General features: G+C 37.5%; 1 long non-coding RNA gene across 1 annotated transcript in view; it reads left to right on the top strand.

The window, feature by feature from the left end:
• Positions 1–17,891, top strand: part of LOC134804170 (uncharacterized) — a 442,923-nt gene extending 425,032 nt beyond the window's left edge. Inside the window, exon 2 of the long non-coding RNA XR_010146091.1 lies at positions 17,717–17,891. This is a non-coding gene — a long non-coding RNA (uncharacterized LOC134804170). The remainder of the gene's footprint in view (positions 1–17,716) is intronic.
• Positions 17,892–18,846: the final 955 nt, after the last annotated feature.

Below are 18,846 nucleotides of genomic sequence, written 5' to 3'. Positions count from 1 at the left end.
TTGACTTGTAATAAAAAACTGAAAATGTGACAGCTATATCCATAGCTATTGCGTACGTTTTGTTAATTTAAAATGCATATTATCATTATGTTACTTACATTGGGAACTGTATTTCATTGTATGTATGTCGTATTTTAGAGCTATAAGTACAAGTTTGAACAAATTGTCTTGTGACATAGATTGGATTCTAGAACATAGAGTAAACCAAATTTTTCAATCACCAAAAAAAAATAACGACATTCAAATTTCCTATATACATTTTCAAGAGCAGTAATTTATTCACTGTAAAGAATATAACGTCTGTTAATAAAAATATTCCAATTACAATATGGCATTTATTATTTTGGTAACGTTTTATTTTATAGACATCATCAAAAGTAATAAATATTCGTCAAACGTATCTGAATCCCCTAATAGCTTCACAAAACGAGATATGTCTCTATGTGTAGGTAGAGCAATTTCAGATGCATTTGAACGCAAAATTATCACAATTTGGAAAAGTAGGTATTATTCAAGAGTATCAAGATTCTTTTGCGCGTGGTTTCATCAGATAATTTTGATGCTATCTGTACACTACGTACTTTGTAAGTGTCGGTTAGGCTAATCTATATGAGGAACTTATTCTGTGCCCAAAATGATTAATATTCTAAAATTGTAAGCTGTATGTTTCCCAAAAAAAAGCTTACAACCAAATAAATATCCGTAAAACCACCCACCTATAGACCAGTACCTACTACAACTGTGGTATTGTCCACAAGTGCAATACGTAAATCAATGCTCTTTTTGGATTAGTCAGGATCACGTGTAAATAAACTAGAACGTTTAATGGGAAATCTAGATGTAGCACTACGATTTAACAGCGATACAATATCCGACTCTCCCCCAATGTCCACCGATGGCCAGCTAAATGTCGCTGTTAGTATGTAGGTATTCTATTTTTTAAATTCACGAATAAAAATAAAAAAGATTTTCCAAAATGGCGGCAATCGCGACAAATCTCGTTCGGAATCGCGTTCCGAGAACTGATAACGTTCGGTATTTCGGAAAAATCCCCGGACCACCCAGCGGAGTCACAGCGGCACCCAAGTCACCACCTTAAGACCTTATTATTTTTACAATAAGGTTGAATTATAGTCGGTGGATTGTGGTACATTTAATTTATTGTTTTAATTAATACAGCATAAGTCGGCGGCCGCGGGCCGCGTCGCGCTGACAGATCGTTATTTTGGAGTTTAGCTACTGGTTTCTTTGGGGTATTTGGGCGCTGCCTATGTTACGGTCACTTTTTGGATGAAATATTTGTTTACTGTAGCGTAGATGCCGTAGATAAAGCAATAACCAAGAGTCATTAATACTGGAAGAGATTTAACATCATAGAAACAATTTTACCTTCCACTGGCTTGAGCTGAGGTAGATGTCACTTGTATGGCCTCATCACATTATGCGGTAAATTTGGATGTTACAAGTTACAAAGCATGTTAAAAGCGTTATTTCAGAATTTCTACAATTATTATTTCTTCGGTAATATGTATTACAGAAATTAAGACGCATAAGTGCCCAATGCAGGCATTTGTTTCATGGTAACTGAAGTCGAAGAGCGACATCTACTTTAGCCGTCTTTGCAATATTTTGAGCTACTTCATGCGTATTGGTATTTAATTTTTGAGATTGCTGCTTCAATAAACAAGCTTCCCTATCTACTAGCACGCCTATTACTGCTAGTAGTTACCTATTACTATTCATATTATTTGTATCTCTTATAAAGTCACGGGTATATACATCCCGGTCATTTGATACGCGTGCGTGGGGATACAGATCCAAGACGTAGAGGCCCTTTGGAGAAGTTTGCTGTTATGTAATACACCTGCTAGAACACATTACTATTAGAAACATAATTGGCCTAAGTTCAGAAATTATTAATGCAATAGCTAGTCAACTATAGCAAATCTTAAAAACGTTGACAAATTGTCACTTTTAGGGCGTTAAATAGGTCTGTGCTTATTTAGTAAGTCCAGTACCTGTACCTACTACAGCTATGTACAGTCCAGTACCTGTACCTACTACAGCTATGTACAGTCCAGTACCTGTACCTACTACAGCTATGGTCCGAAGGTTAAATAAATAAATAAGTATTTTGGGACAATCTGAACACAGATCGTCCCAGCCCCAAACTAAGCAGAGCCTATACTATGGGCACTAGGCGACGATATACTTACTTAATTATACTCGGAAAACATATAAAACACAAAAATGCGCGTTTTCCCAGAGATAAGACCTAGCTAGATCGAATTTTCGGCCCCAAAAAACCCCATATACCAAACTTCATCGAAATCGTTAGGGCCGTTTGCGAGATCCCCGAAATATATATATATATATATATATATATATATATATATATAAATAAATAAATATACAAGAATTGCTCGTTTATGGGTATTAGATGAGATAGATAACATCCACAACTCGGAAACGAATACTCGTGCTTCGTAGACAGATCCCTATGACTAGGCTAGGAAGCCGTTAACCTGCCTATATATGAAGCAGGAGGTCCAGGGTTCGAATCCCGGCCAGGGCTTTTATTTGTGTGTTTATCACGAATATTTGTTCCTGAGTTATGGGTGTTTTGTATGTATCTAAGTATGCATTTATCTACATAAATATGTGTTTTGTCTCCTAATAGGGTATAGTAGGTACAAGCTTTGCTTAGTTTGGGGCTTGCCTAGGTCGATCTGTATAAGATTGTCCCCTAATATTTGTTTATTTATTTACTTTTTTTTTCTAAGTATTTCCGTCCAATTATGAAAGTATTTTGCCGTAGAACTGCGTCAATAAATAATAGTTCCACTAAAACAAAGATATTTGAATTAATTCTTGACATATGGCTATTTCGAACTATAGTTTTTTTATAGACTTTTAAAATAATGTCAATCAATATTCAAGCCGTCGTCGAGTTTGGAAGCACTGCAAAACATCCGATAATCAGCAGGAAGTATCAACAAACAAAGCTACTTTATTCGTGCAAACAAACCTTTTTGTCGTAAAGGACAAAACGGACGACGTAAGTGCCAGTCCCGTGTACTTACGCCCTTATTCGACGAAGGGTGGAATAAATCATAAGGGCTCGGCTTATAGAGTCAATCTGAAGTACAAATAGGGGTTGTTTGCTTAAAATCGTTATTTATTTGGTTGGGGTGCTGATGTTAGTGTTTGTTTTTTTTTATGCTAATATTAGGTAATAGGCCAATCAAATTAGATTTTTTTCGGAACCTTAATTCCCAGTAAGCTGGAAGTCGTTTTCATACCTTAATTTATCCTAAATGCGTGAAATCCGTTTTGCTCTGTCCCAGGAGGTGTGCAACTGTGCGTGTGCATGATAGTTGCTTGTGGAAAGAGAAGTACAGTCAGCGATAATAGCTTCCTTTCAACGGTTTTGACAAAAAAAATCGTTTCTGACAGTACCTAAGTAGATATTCGTAATATTCGTATGCTGTAGCTTTGAAAATATTTTTGATTAATATAGGTACATCAAATGTGAAAAAATATTATATAATGAAACCATCTACTATCCTTATGAATATTCTTTTTATCTCTTGTTATTGCTTGTGTCACAGGGCATGTAAGTTGTGGTTGATAAGAGATTTTATCTATCTATCTATTATCCTATTATTCTTTTTTTAGTTATCCAACTGTATCGCCGGCCCAATACACAACACATATCATATATTTATATAGGTACTTAATTATTATCGAATCGATTTCGAAATTCGCTGACAGACAAAAACCTACCAATCCGGTAGTCCCATTGAAGAGCAAGCGAGACGCCCGTACATGTCTTTAACCCATTAGAAAGAGACATCACAAGAAACGGGTCGGCTTTTGTCTTTTGTTTTGATATAAAGGTTGATTCTCGGAATTGCGCCGCTGCTGTTTTTCTCCAACTGAATTTCGAATTTCGTTTACTCCCCTTCCTTTAAAAACCAACCCTAAGACATACGAAATAAGATTCATTTTCGAGTGCGTGCGCGTGAGCAAGCAAGTGAAGTAAGAAGTAGGTATAGGAGAGATTGTCCGTTACGGAGCCCATAATTGGTGACATTCGTATTTCGAGCGGTCGCTGAACTTGGATGCGTATACTTGCATCATGCAATCCATATTTATATCTTTAAAAAAAAATCTTAACCCAATTTCACAAAGCTCATCACCAAAAATGGGTAGCAATTTAATCTCCTAAGGCCCACTTGCGGCACTTGCCCCATCCTACTAACTCGGGGTTAATCAGTTAAACCGTTAACCCAGTCAGAGAATAAATAATAGTACTAGGTACAGAAGCCTCACTCTCTCAAAACGCGTCTGTTACGAGGACAGATATGGCCGCTAGGTGGCGACAGCGCCACGCGTGACTTATGGCTAACCACCAAAATTGGTGTGGAACGGATGTACTTTTAGCTACCTGTAGCAAAGCGACGAAATCGCGGAGTGAGCCACGCCTGACCCAGTCTCAAATTGTACTGGTAACCATGGTAACTCCAGGCTTAACCGGTTAATCCCGGTTTGGTGAGTGGTGCAAGTGGCTCTAACCTCTACGTACCTACGTAGATACCTACAAATCCTACAATACATATTCTACAATATATTTTGATATTTTATTGTGTAACTAAGGATTTCAACCACTTGCTACATAACGGTAGTATGTTATGTAGCAAGCGGTGGTGGCCGAGTGGATATGACGTCAGACTTTCAATCTGGAGGTCGCAGGTTGAAATCCTGGCTCGTACCAATGAGCTTTTCGGACCTTATGTACGAAATATCATTTGATATTTACCACTAGCTTTTAGGTGAAGGAAAACATCGTGAGGGAACCTGCATACATTCTGCGAAGAAATTCAAAGGTGTATGTGAAGTCCCCAATCCGCATTGGGCTAGCGTGGGGACTATAGCCCAAGCCCTCTCGTGCATGAGAGGAGGCCTGTGCCCAGCAGTGGGGCGTATAAAACAAAATTGTTACTGATGGGTCTCAGGCGGTGAGTCGCACGAACGCGCTGCCAAACGCCGCGCCGCTCCCATACAATCGAGGTTACGCCCTCTTTTATAGCCACATGCTTACATTACATGAGTCTTAGGGTCGGTTGCACCAAACCGTCTGTCACCGTTAAAGCGTTCGCTAAATTTTATTGTATGGGAAGTTTCATACTAATACTAAATACACTGCTGACTGACGTTAGTCAGTCCTTAAATGTGGTTGGTGCAACTGGCCCTTAGCATGAACATTTACGTAACATATACATAATTATGTAAATACAAAATACAAATACAAAATTATTTATTTGTCCAACATAGGTTACAGGGTGTTACAGTTCAGTCAGTTTCACTATGTGGCGCCTTACGGCATACAAATGTTGAGAGCATGCATGTCAAAATATAATACATAGGTATGTAGGTACATATATGTATGTCTGGTCATAGAGAAATAAATAAGTACTTACCTAGAGATATATAGATAGATATGCGAAAAGTTATTTGTAATAAGATTTTAAGCGAGTTTCTAACTTAGTACCTAAACCTACGTTTTACCATAACTCCCGTACCACTTTATATTTAATTACTAAGGAAACTAATGTATTGAGTTAGCACTCTAAGCTTACTCGTACCTAATACTTGAGTATTTCTCTGTGGTTACTAGCTTTCAGGAAAAACATTAGAGTGAGATATTTTAAATTTTTATCTGGATAAAATAAAATCAAAATTCGAACACTATTCGAATAGGTACCTAGGTCTCGCTAGTCACAAATATCTGAACGAAGCGTCTATATTATCAAAACCTTGAAATGCATGTTTAGATATTTTTGAGCACTTCGGCCGGTCCGATACATCCGATCCCTAACCTCCCTAACCTCAAGCTCGATAAAACTCGTGACAAAAAATAAGTAGGCCAGGAATAGGTCGCTCCCCCCACTTCCGCGTGTAAATGGGGCGGAACGCGCTGCAAAAACTAGCTTCCTGGCCAACACCAGAAAGTAACAACTTTCTGGCCCAGTACGTGTATTTTGTCTTTTCTGGTAACAATGTGTTTTATGCAGATACTTATAGGGTGAGGTAGGAATGTGTTCTTGTGGTGCGGTGTGCGGTGGGTGGTTGGCCACTGAACCGTGGTGGGTTCTAGTCTATGACTTAATCGTGTACCTACGGGAAGTGTCAATGATATAATTATGGTGCACTCACACAAATGCATAAGGAACAAACCCTTGATGCGATTCATTGCAGTAAAATATAAAAACCGGCCAAGTGCGAGTCGGACTCGCGCACGAAGGGTTCCGTACCATTACGCAAAAAACAGTAAAAAAGTGACGTCTATTGTTTGGGAGCCCCGCTTAAATATTTATTTTATTTTGTTTTTAGTATATTTGTTATTAAGTAATAGAGGCAACAGACATACATCATCTGTGAAAATTTCAACTGTCGTTATCACGATTCATGAGATACAGCCTGGTGACAGACAGACGGACAGACGGACAGCGGAGTCTTAGTAATAGGGCCCGTTTTTAATACCCTTTGGGCACCGAACCCTAAAAATAATTATTGTACCAAGAATTGGATATCCAACGGATATAAAAATAAAAAGATCAAAACGACCTACCCTATCTCCACCACCCCCGTGCCCAACTAGAGCATGTGAGCAATGAGAAGAGTCGTCGAATATAAGAGAATTATGTACCTAATTTAATACATTCTTATGAAGTTTTTAGTATGAAAACTATACTAAAACTCATTGCAAATCCTACACAGTGGAATTACCTATACTCAGGGGCCGTGCGCGTTGGAGGAACTGCCATCATGTGGCCTGAATTGGAAACATATGTGCACATGTACATTGCCAAAGCAAATGCTACCATCTACCGTTCTCGTCAGCACGTTTCCTTGTGCATAGTAGGTTCTGCCATCTTGTGGGCTACACCATCGGGCTTGTGGAAAAAGTTTGAATAACCTTTTTTGTAGGAAATTTTATGTAAATTATTCATGTACCTAATAAAACATTTTTTGCTATTCGCCATCGTTTACGAGTTATTACGAATGAAAAAAAGTATTAGTATTACGTGTTTAATAAGAAATCTTGAATAGATTATTTACGTAAGTACTTAATAAATATTTTCTTGCTGTGGGGTACCGTTTACTAGTTATTTACGAAAAATAAAAAAAACTATCTTAGAAAAAATATAAGTGACTTTCGGGGACCTTAATATATTTTGAAATATTGAATCCTAGCGAAAAAGAGTACTGAATCTTTTTCGTAGATAACTTATGTAATAGAACATTTTTTGCTACGGGCCACCGTTTAAGAGTTATTTACGAAAAACTATAAAAAGGGACCTTAAACCTCCCCTACCCGTTATCTTCACCCCCACCCCCCGATACTTTTAGTGTCTTGTTTAATACACCATTCCCTACAACCATGCCAAAATTGGCTTATACACGAGTTATTTCCCCCGATTGGCAATGTTTGGTGTTTGTTAGGTGTACTATAATCTGACCATACGTGTTTGTCAGTTAAATAATCGTCTACTCTATATTAGGGTCAAACAGATCACTGTGTTATGTCTTTCCTGTAGATATACACAAGAGTTAAGGGCTATAAAGGTTAATTTTCTTATTTAACCCTTATCCACGTGAAAAGGTCCTCCTTTTATTTAGAGAACTATGATAAAATCATTACTTACATGCCCACAAGCTGTTAACTATTGCCCACAGGAGAGAAAACTAGTGTGTTATCGCGAACAGCACATTTTTCTCTCCTGTGGGCAATAGTTAACAGCTTGTGGGCATGTAGGTAATGATTTTATCAGAGTTCTCTAAATAAAAGGAGGACCTTTTCACGTGGATAAGGGTTAAATAAGAAAATTAACCTTTATAGCCCTTAACTCTTGTGTATGTCTACAGGAAAGACATAACACAGTGATCTGTTTGACCCATTAGCCTTTCTTCATTAAAGTATTTTTCTGTCATATTCACAGTAAGGCCGAGTACCTATCTTACTATTAGCAAATTAGTAACGCGTGCAGAGACACTTCTTAAGTAAATATATCTAATTACTACCTGTGAGTTCCTGTGATTGGCTTCCTCTAAGTATCTACTATAATTTCTATGTCAATGTCATAGCTGTTGGATCTCCAAATGAATAAAATAATGTATTAGAATTGTGTACATCACTATTTTTCTAAACAGTATTAAATTTAACCAGTCTTAAATATCTCGCCGATGCACGAAGACACTTCGTCAGTCACAAATGTGACGCCCCGCACATTAAGACGAAACGCTACATTTACTGCGACCGAGCGAGCGTCCCTTACCACGAGACTAGACTCGAGAGGTAATCCAGTAACTTTGTCGAATTTTGTAACCTGGCTCTTTTGCGTGAAATCCGGTAGTTCTCATTTTTTGCAGACTTATTTATGATTTTCTTTTAGATTTGGGCGAATAAAACCCTAAAAGACTCATTTTTGATAGTACCTTTTCAAGGCGTTTTAAAAGTGTACTAAACTGGCTATAGTACGACACTAGAATTGTCTCTGTACATCTAATAGTTTCCGAGATAAAGCCTTTCAAAGTTTATAATTTTTTTCGAATTGTCTCAGGCGATGCCGCTTGGCACAATTGTTTCTAAGGTCAAACAATGCTGATTTGACCGATTCATACTTTTAAAACGCCAAGTGAACTGTTTTTTTTTTACATTTTTAACCTTTGACTTTGGCCATAATTACATTTCTATGGAAATCGTCACTCAATCCGCTACATATTTTTCCAAAGAAATGTATGACAGCCTGCTTTGAAGTGAAACTTTATAGAATAAGGAAGCCCTAAATTACATGAAAATTATATATAACTTGCCCTAGTTGTTAAGAGCAGGAAGAAATATAGCATAGATTGGACCTGGTGATCCGACCCTTGCCCCTCCCTTTTTGAGGGGTAGGCACGGTACGATCTCGAGCTACCTGGCCAAATCAGCTTTGTTTGACCTTAGGAACAATCGTGCCAAGCTGCATCGCCTGAGACAAAAGTGCATAATCACCGCACTTACTTACCCTACGAATACAATTTCAAAAAATTATAAATATTGAAAGGTTTTATTTCGGAAACTACTAGATCTAAGACAGAGAAAATTCTAGTCTCGTATTGTAGCAAATTTAGTCCATTTTAAAAATGTCCTGATAAGGTACAATCAAAAACTAGTCCTTTAAACGCCCAAATCTTAAAAATCTCCGAAAATTTAGCGATTTTTTTGATTTTTGACAAAGTTGCGTTAGGAGCTCGAGGTCTCAAACTTGGATTATTCATTGGGCCAACATCACAAACAAGTCTGCAAAAAATCAGACTACCGGATTTAACGCAAACGCTAAATGTATAAAGTTACTGTATTAAGGTACCTACACTAATCTTTCTCTCGCGTCGAACTGTACAATTTTCTGGGTGCATCTTATAATATATACCAACATTTGATATAATCTAATTTTAATATCATTCACAACATATAACACACGTTAGCCACCAACAAAAAATACATGTTTATAACATATATGGTAGAGATTCTCGTATATAGGTACCTAAAGTTTGTATTGGATAATTATTTTTTATAAAACATTCATAACTTAATAATTACATGAGAGAAATACCTTCCAAAATATTGATCATACATGTAACAAAGTAATTAGTATCTTCTGCCGGTTGTTCTTTACTAAAGCAGGTCTCCGTTAGGTACGACGACGAGTGAAGCGAGGAGTGTTATTTAGGTTGAACTGCGAACAAACAGCCGGCGAAACGCCAGAACGAAATTGGTCCATGGTTTAATAACTCAACGGAATTCATTATTCATTTATGTTCTTAGGTCTAGTAACTGATATAGTTTTTAAGGTTCCGTAGCCAAATGGCAAAAAACGGAACCCTTATGGATTCGTCATGTCTGTCTGTCCGTCCGTATGTCACAGCCACTTTTTTCCGAAACTATAAGAACTATACTGTTGAAACTTGGTATATAGATGTATTCTGTGAACCGCATTAAGACTTTCACACGAAAATAGAAAAAAAATAATACATTTTGGGGGTTTCCCATACTTAGAACTGAAACTAAAAAATTTTTTTCATCAAACCCATACGTGTGGGGTATCTGGATAGGTCTTCAAAAATGATATTGAGGTTTCTAATATATTTTTTTTCTACACCGAATAGTTTGCGCGAGAGACACTTCCAAAGTGGTAAAATGTGTGCCCCCCCCCCACCCCTGTAACTTCTAAAATAAGAGAATGATAAAACTAAAAAAAATATATTATGATGTACATTACCATGCAAACTTCCACCGAAAATTGGTTTGAACGAGATCTAGTAAGTAGTTTTTTTTAATACGTCATAACCGCTTTTTTATCGTTCGAGGATATAATTTTTATGAAATTTAAGTTGAATACAACATGAAATTATCTACATTCAATGTTATTTAAAAACAAATTATCCATTTTTACATTATACAATGCAAATATTATATTATTCAAAATTATACAAAGTGAGCGTACATCTTGTGAATTTTATATTAATAATTGGTATATATTATATTATATTATTACTTACCCACAATAGTTAACAGCTTGTGGGCTTGTAGGTAATGATTGTATCATGTTTATCCAAATAAAAGGAGTATAGGTACTAGTGGTACTACCGCTTAGTACCGAATAGTTTGCGCGAGAGACACTTCCAAAGTGGTAAAATGTGTGCCCCCCCCCCCACCCCTGTAACTTCTAAAATAAGAGAATGATAAAACTAAAAAAAATATATTATGATGTACATTACCATGCAAACTTCCACCGAAAATTGGTTTGAACGAGATCTAGTAAGTAGTTTTTTTTAATACGTCATAACCGCTTTTTTATCGTTCGAGGATATAATTTTTATGAAATTTAAGTTGAATACAACATGAAATTATCTACATTCAATGTTATTTAAAAACAAATTATCCATTTTTACATTATACAATGCAAATATTATATTATTCAAAATTATACAAAGTGAGCGTACATCTTGTGAATTTTATATTAATAATTGGTATATATTATATTATATTATTACTTACCCACAATAGTTAACAGCTTGTGGGCTTGTAGGTAATGATTGTATCATGTTTATCCAAATAAAAGGAGTATAGGTACTAGTGGTACTACCGCTTCATGTGGATAAGGGTTAAATAAGAAAATTAACCTTTATAGCGCTTAACTTTTGGGTATTGGGTTGGGGTCTACAGGAAAGACGTGAACACAGTTTTGTGTTTGACCCATAAGCTTCTCAAAAATGCAGGGACAGGCAGTAGCCATTGCTAACTTTACCTGAAGGTATCTATTAAGGTACCATCACGCTCCTTGATTGTTGTGCAATTTAGGGTCCTAGCTAAATTGGTTGTTCAATACTTACGGTATAGAATTTCCAATTTAGCTAGAACCCTAAATGGCATCACAATCCCGTGTGGTGACTGTACTTATCTACCTATTGTCATGTTCTCATTGTTTACTAAATTGTGTACCAAAGAGAACTTTTACTAGGTCAATGTAGAGAAGATCATTCACATGTCAAGCTCGATTTGTTCTGTTTTGAAAAAAAAAATCATCAAGATTATAAAAACATTCTGTTATCAGAAAGGTTCTTAACTTAGAAAAAATTGTTGCTTGGTCTCTGTCCAATTGTAAATATGGACAGCCATGTGGTTGCATTTATTATAAATCGACAACTTCGGAACCTGCTCCTTGGTACGATGGTAAGCCCTCTAGAGACGAGGCGAGCAAACCGCGGCGATAACGATCGACAGCAACGGGACACAAACCCGTGTTTTTGCTAAAACTATTTCCTCCAAAAAAACATAAACTACTTCACCTCTATCGGAAATCAAGCATAACTTTCTGATCGATCAGTTTTTCGGCGCCGGTTGTATAGATATCTTATGGCCTGTCGGGTGGAAAAAAAGATTCATTGAGCATCGGCTGTCATTCCGTGAGGTCAGTGTTGTCGCTGTGGACGATAGCTCGGGACAGGGCAATTCGAACGCACCTACACTGACATCAGAATGATATTGGAGGTTCACTCGCTTTGGCCCCGCCGAAGGAGCAGCGTTAGCCGAGCCAGGCTAGCAACATGCCGTGGCGTGTCGGGACCCTTTCGTGGCTAATAATGAGTTTTGTTAATGTTATAATGGGTTTTTAGTTTGCTTTTCCTTTTTTGCCTGTTTCGTTATTCTTCTTCTTTTCGTGTCGAGGTTCCTTTCCTTATACGATGAATGCCCAGTAGGCAGCGGTGTTGACAGCCGTGTTTCGTTATTACGTAGGTACTACTGTTAAACGTTTTCTTTTCTATTATATTCTATTGAATCATGTCATTTAGTAAGGTATCGTACTTTTCCCTCGTAGGTACTTGTCCGTACCTACACGTATTGGCGATTTTGAGATTTTGGTTAGAAAAAAAAAACAAAAGCGTGTATTTACGTATTTACGTTATAAGTCGTAAAGGGCATCTTCTCCCGTACGTCATAAAAAGGCTAAAAAGCTTATAAAGAACCTATCGAGCTATCCTCAACTTTAAATCCATCGATAAAATCAGCATCAAAATATTTGGTGCCGACGCCGATCTCTTGTGTCAGGTGTAGTCAACGGATCAAAAATAATTGATCACGCCATAGTGGCCAACACCAACTTATCTGTGCCGCCATTTTACCTTTACTACATTCGAATAAAAGGTTCACTTTTGTAAGAGTAAGTGTACAATACATCTGCGGGTTGTAGTGACATCGGGTTTTTCACGTGTTTTATTTTCGTATAGTTTGTTAATGTGAACTTTGTTTCTAAGTGTTAAGAATATGTTTCAAGTGGTAGTTGAGTTGGATTTGAGTTGTTTTAGTTATATCAATGTCTGACTGCTCTGACGGATGTAATATATGAATGAAGATTTGTTTGTGTTTGACTCCCATACAAATTGATATATTTTTCAACTAGATACCAGATACCTACTAAGGGTAACATTCCATTTCTGACCGCAGCTGCACTACTAGTACAAACGCGTCGGTGTTATTGTCAATTTCCATAGTGCTGCTGTCGTTGGAAATGGACTGTCACCTTAATATTTTACGCAATCACTACCAGTGCGAGCCGTGCCACGCGTGTAGCCGTTTAAGGGTTTATCCGCTTTGTAGCGAAAAACGCAAGAAACTAGCAGGTCGCGGGCAGTTAATGCGGTTGTTTTAACTATGCGATAAACGCAGCGCTGAACGCATGCGAACCTCTTACCTTACTTACATTGGATTATTGTATTCCCGGGAATTCCCGGGAATTTTATAGTGTCAAAAGAACCGGTACTGAAGATCCGGTACCGGTACTTCCCGGTTCTCATCATATGACTATTTATTCCCATTTCAATAGTAGTAATGTTTTAATACTTTAGCTCGGGACATTAAATAACATTTAATAATGGTGCTATTTCATAATAGCACCCCACCGGGACCCAAATAACCCGACAAACTAACCTGGTAAAGTAGGCATTTCAATATTTCCAATCGATATTACGGATAATGGTAAATTGTAAAATTTCACCTAATTTATCTATTTCAATTTTATCTGAAACATTGCTCAGTACTTTTATGCCGGTTACATAGACGGACTATGTTATTAGCAATCTATCCGTTCTCCGGTCGAAATTTTAATTTCTGTATGCCGTGCCGTCATTGTGCTGAGTGCATCGACTACGCTACGGCCGTGTGGCTCGGCCCAGGCGGAGGCAGGTGGGAGGCAGTGTGCCGGTTAATTTAGTAAAATAGGTTGCAACGCCAATTAAAATGTTTTTTTTTTTAACAAAATAAGTCATTTATTAATAGTTATGCAATTATTTATATGAAAATAAGTCTATCATGAAGATTGTACGCTAACACAAACAATTTCTTAAAAATAATCATATGATGCCTTGAGAACCGGGAAGAACCGGGAATCCCGGTTTCGGCCATGCCCAGAACCGGGAAATGAAATTCTTGGTACCGGGACCGGTACTGCATGCTCTAGATTATTGTACATTATTAAAAAAACACCAACTTTCTACAGTACAATCTATAAGTAACAAATACATATACATAATATTAGGTACTCGTACCGTACATGGCTTAAAAATACAACAAATAAAAAAGTGTGTAAGTAATAAGGAATTTCGATTAACCACCGATATCGTAATTATATAACTAATAGTAATAATAACAACAAAAATCATATCAGCGGCAACCCTAATATTCAGACGCACAATGCAAAATCAACTTTAAACGTTATTTTAAAGTTCACATTCGAACAACAATAAATTAAAAAGGTGAGTCAATCGTGGTGGAATATCTAAAATAAAAATTCAATCTTATTTGAATAACTAGCGACCTGCACCAGCTTCGCACGGTTTACACAAAACCTTAACAACTTATACATCTAAACCTTCCTCAAGTATCACTCTATTGATAGGTGAAAACCGCATGAAAATCCATCCAGTAGTTTCTGAGTTTATCGCGAACATACAGACAGCCAGACGCGGCGGGGGACTTTGTTTTATAATATGTACCTAAATGAAGACAAGGTTCAGTTTAGAACGTACGGAGTCGCCACGTGGCGATTCCCAGTGGTCCTCCAAGCGGCTTTGTTAAAATACCCGAAATGCCCCGTGCAATGTTCGAAACAATAAGTGAAAGATTTGTATGGTATTATTAAAAAAATCCCTTTGTTAGGCGTCGTGGGTGCGTTAAGGGGCTGGGAAAAATTATGCGGTTTGTGTTTCTGTATTATTTTTCGTGTGACCTTTGACATATGAGAGGGAAAGGAATATTTTTTACTATTAGCCTAAAACTTCGATATATTTATGCATCTATGATCAAACATATACATTAGGTGCCGTAAACTCAGGTAACTTTAGTCCACAACTTACAACTCTACTTACTACGCTCAAGATTCTATTTTCGAATCTGTCGCTTATTATAGCGTCTTTCGATTGCACGGGACTCAAAATAAGCACTCAAAGAAATATCAAACTTTGCTCTCTTGTTGTACAAATAACTATTTAAATTTACCTCCGACGCTTCGAGGACGGCGTTGTCCCCGTGGTCTCGGAGAAGACTGGCCAAAGAAAATGAAAATTACACCTGTCTATATAGCTATCACGGCTCTTGAGATACAGCCTGGTGACAGACAGACAGAAAGATAGTGGAGTCTTAGTAACAGGATCCCGTTTTTTTTTACCCTTTGGATAAGGAGCCCTAACTAGGTACCTAGTTAGGGCTCCTACATACTTAATTACAGATGTCGGCATACATACTTAATTACAGATGTCGCTCTTGCAATACATTGTTTATCCGAATTTAACACTGAATTGTATGAACCCAACGTTTATATACCTACATACGGATGTATCATTTTTTAATGAAATTCCTTTTAATTAAAAATAATACAGTATGTAGGAGGTAAATAGAAAAATTCATGGTAAGTACCTAGGTATTAGTATTGGGCAAGACACGAAGATTTTTTTTTAATCGAAAGTTTGTAGTGTAGTTTGTAGGTACCTAGTAAGGACCCTAAGGTACCTACATACTTACTTACATGTATCTGATTGTTACTACTTAGTTTAGTTAATAGTTACTGTATCATATTTATGAAATAAATTATAAATAGGGAAATCTCTGATATTTCTATCACGTGTTGTAGGTACTTAATACCTTCCAAGTACTGAGAACTTAAAAAAAATGGTCTGTATTAGTGTATGATAACTGATAAGGATCCTGACCGAATTTTTGGTCAACTTTTTGCAATTATTACCAGAACGATTTTTCTGCTCTTTTCATCATCCGCCACCGCACCACACATATTACATATGACAGGATGCACTTTATACGTTTTAAAATTGTACCTTTGATTCAGTAGCCATCTAGATCGTTCACCATACCAATATAAGTACAGGAGCTACCCTTTTTATTCGCGAAGTCGTTAATCCCATCCACCTGCGAATTTATTCCAAATTAACCCCCGATTTAGAGTACCTAATCCGTTTTGGATGCGACGCTCGAGAGGACGCACTGTATATGAGGTCGCAGGTGGCTTGTTTCTAATATAAAGGTCCACTGAGCACGAATATATTATGAGCATAGTTTAGAAGGTTAATCAATTCATAAGTCTACTACTCTTCACTGCGCTCCTAAACTCGAATCTACCTAACGGACGTAGCCGGGACGTGGCCGCTTCTAATATCAAATGGGATTGGGCAGGACACGTGTGCCGTATGCCGGCCGGGTGACCTGTGGCTGTGGGCTGCCGTATCATGCAAAACTCCGTTAGCTCGAGTTACGGATAACCAGTCTAAAAAAAGAAAATTTTGAAAATCTTCATTATTTACTGAGAAAAGCATATGACTAACTCATGTAACTTAATTTTTTGCCGATGGCGTCAGACACAACTCAGTGAACTTGAGTTGCATTGCATAAGTTACCGGAGTTAGGCATGACTGGCCGAGCGCTTGGTTTATACGACAACAATATTATTTCACTTGATTATGAAAAAATTACACATTTTATTTAGTAAATACGGTATGGTTTATGCGCAAGCGGAATTATCCTTTCTGCTTAATGCAATCCTAATAAGAAGTAAGTGTTAGTAGGGGATAGATTTCTATAAATTTACATACCTATTTGCTATTTGTTAGCAATTTAAGTGATTCCGTTTTTTAACAAAACCCATAAATTGTGACGTTTTTGGTTAAAGGGACGACTTTGTCGGTTGTCGATAAGGCGCTAATGCCATAAAGATTCATTTGGAACCTTATCAACAATCGACAAAGTGGTACCTTTTACTAAACTCAAGCACAATTCATGACTTTTTATGCGTAACACAAAAGGATCAATTAAATTGTTGACAAATTTGAGTTCGACGAAGACTTGAATCAGGTTGGTAAAGTAATACGTGTCACGTCTGATCACGCGTATGTCATGTAACTTGACTCACTTACATGACTTCGTGTCACCTCTATAGAAGAGTCTGGAAGAGTTGATCATGCGGAACCATTTAATTCGAATAAAATGAAAACTATTCAAATATGCGAAAAAAAATTAAAGGGCCTATTCTGTGACCATATTTCCTACATGTAGATTATAAAAAAATAAAAAAAATTACGACGAACAGTGGGCCAGAACTCCCACCAAAGTGTTATACAAACAAAATAGAGCGAGTAGAAGTTATGCACTCGGTCTATTAGGGTTCCGTACCTAACAGTGGCGGCGCGTCCATAAAACCCGACTCCCACCGGCTTGCCTGTTTATGGAAGTTTGAGAGTTGTAAAGGAAATATGTGAGCCAATTTAGCCCCGGCTTGCCTAATATGGATATGTTGACGCGCCGCCACTGGTACCCAAAGGGTATCCTATCGGGACCCTATCACTAAGACTTCGCTGTTCGTCCGTCCGTCCTTCTGTCTATCTGTCTGTCACCATGCTGTATCTCATGAACCGTGATAGCTAGGCATAGCAGTTGAAATTTTCACATATAATGTATTCCTGTTGCCGCTATAACAGCAAATACTAAAAACAGAATATAATAAATATATTATTTAAGTGGAGCTCCCATAAAACGAACGTGATCTTTTTGCCGTTTTTGCGTAATGGTACGGAACCCTTCGTGCGCGAGTCCGACTCGCACTAGGCCGGTTTTTAGGGTTCCGTAGCCAAATGGCAAAAAACGGAACCCTTATGGATTCGTCATGTCTGTCTGTCTGTCTGTCCGTGTATGTCACAGCCACTTTTTTCCGAAACTATAAGAACTATATACTGTTCAAACTTGGTAAGTACCTAGATGTATTCTGTGAACCGCATTAAGATTTTCACTAGTGTTGTACCGACTATTGATTTGGCCGACTAGCCGACTAGCTTACTAATCGGCGCTCGAATGGCCGATTAGTCGGCCGACTAGTCGGCTAGTCGGCCAGATCATTAGTTTCGAATAAGTTTAGTCATTCAGTAATTTATTCAATATTGCATTGTCATGTACGTAATAAGGTGTTACAATTTAAAAGGCCAGTTCATGACACCCTGTAAGGGCACACAATAGTAGGTACATACTTATTTACAGTTTTATATGATTTAAACAAGTCTAATACGGTGATTCAGGTGAAAAACAATAGTTTTGCTCCTTTGGTTGCGCTATTCATCATATTAGCTTGGCTAAAAGGTGTTCTCTACAGGTTCAAAGACCTATCACAAGAATCCTCGTTCAATTTCTGTCTTTCTTTTATTTGTGATCCTGAGCAGACCGTCAGTACAGCTTGTAGGAGGTATTTCCAAGGCTCTATTTCCTGTACGTAGTCGCCAGTTAAGAACCTATCCCCTGTGGTCAGCGTCTTTAAGAACAACGTGCCCTGTCTAAGGGCCAGTTGCACCAACCACATTTGACAGACTGATCAGCGTCAGTCGGCGCGCCCCGGCGCTTTACTATGAAACTTTCCATACATAAAAATTTAGCGAACTCTTTAACGATACGAACAGTTTCGTGCAACCGACCCTTAGTCTCTAAATTTTGCAATAACTTTAATAGTTCCCCATGGCTCCACCATTAAAAAAAAAAACAAAAACGGAATAAGAACAAAATCATTTAACTATCGAACTTGGCCATGAAATTACACGAGAATCAGTTGAGGTCGACCTGTAGAGGAAAACACCAGCCCACCAACATACGATAACGATCAAACGGTCAATTATATGAACAAAAGTTTTTGTATGCACCCTGAATAGGTATTTTAGGAAAATAGTAATAAAACATATGGTAAATATTGACTG

The sequence above is a fragment of the Cydia splendana genome, chromosome Z (genome assembly GCF_910591565.1).
Source record: "Cydia splendana chromosome Z, ilCydSple1.2, whole genome shotgun sequence".
Taxonomy (NCBI): domain Eukaryota; kingdom Metazoa; phylum Arthropoda; class Insecta; order Lepidoptera; family Tortricidae; genus Cydia; species Cydia splendana.
Note: the sequence above shows the minus strand (reverse complement) of the source record. Positions and strands in the feature narration are given on the sequence as shown.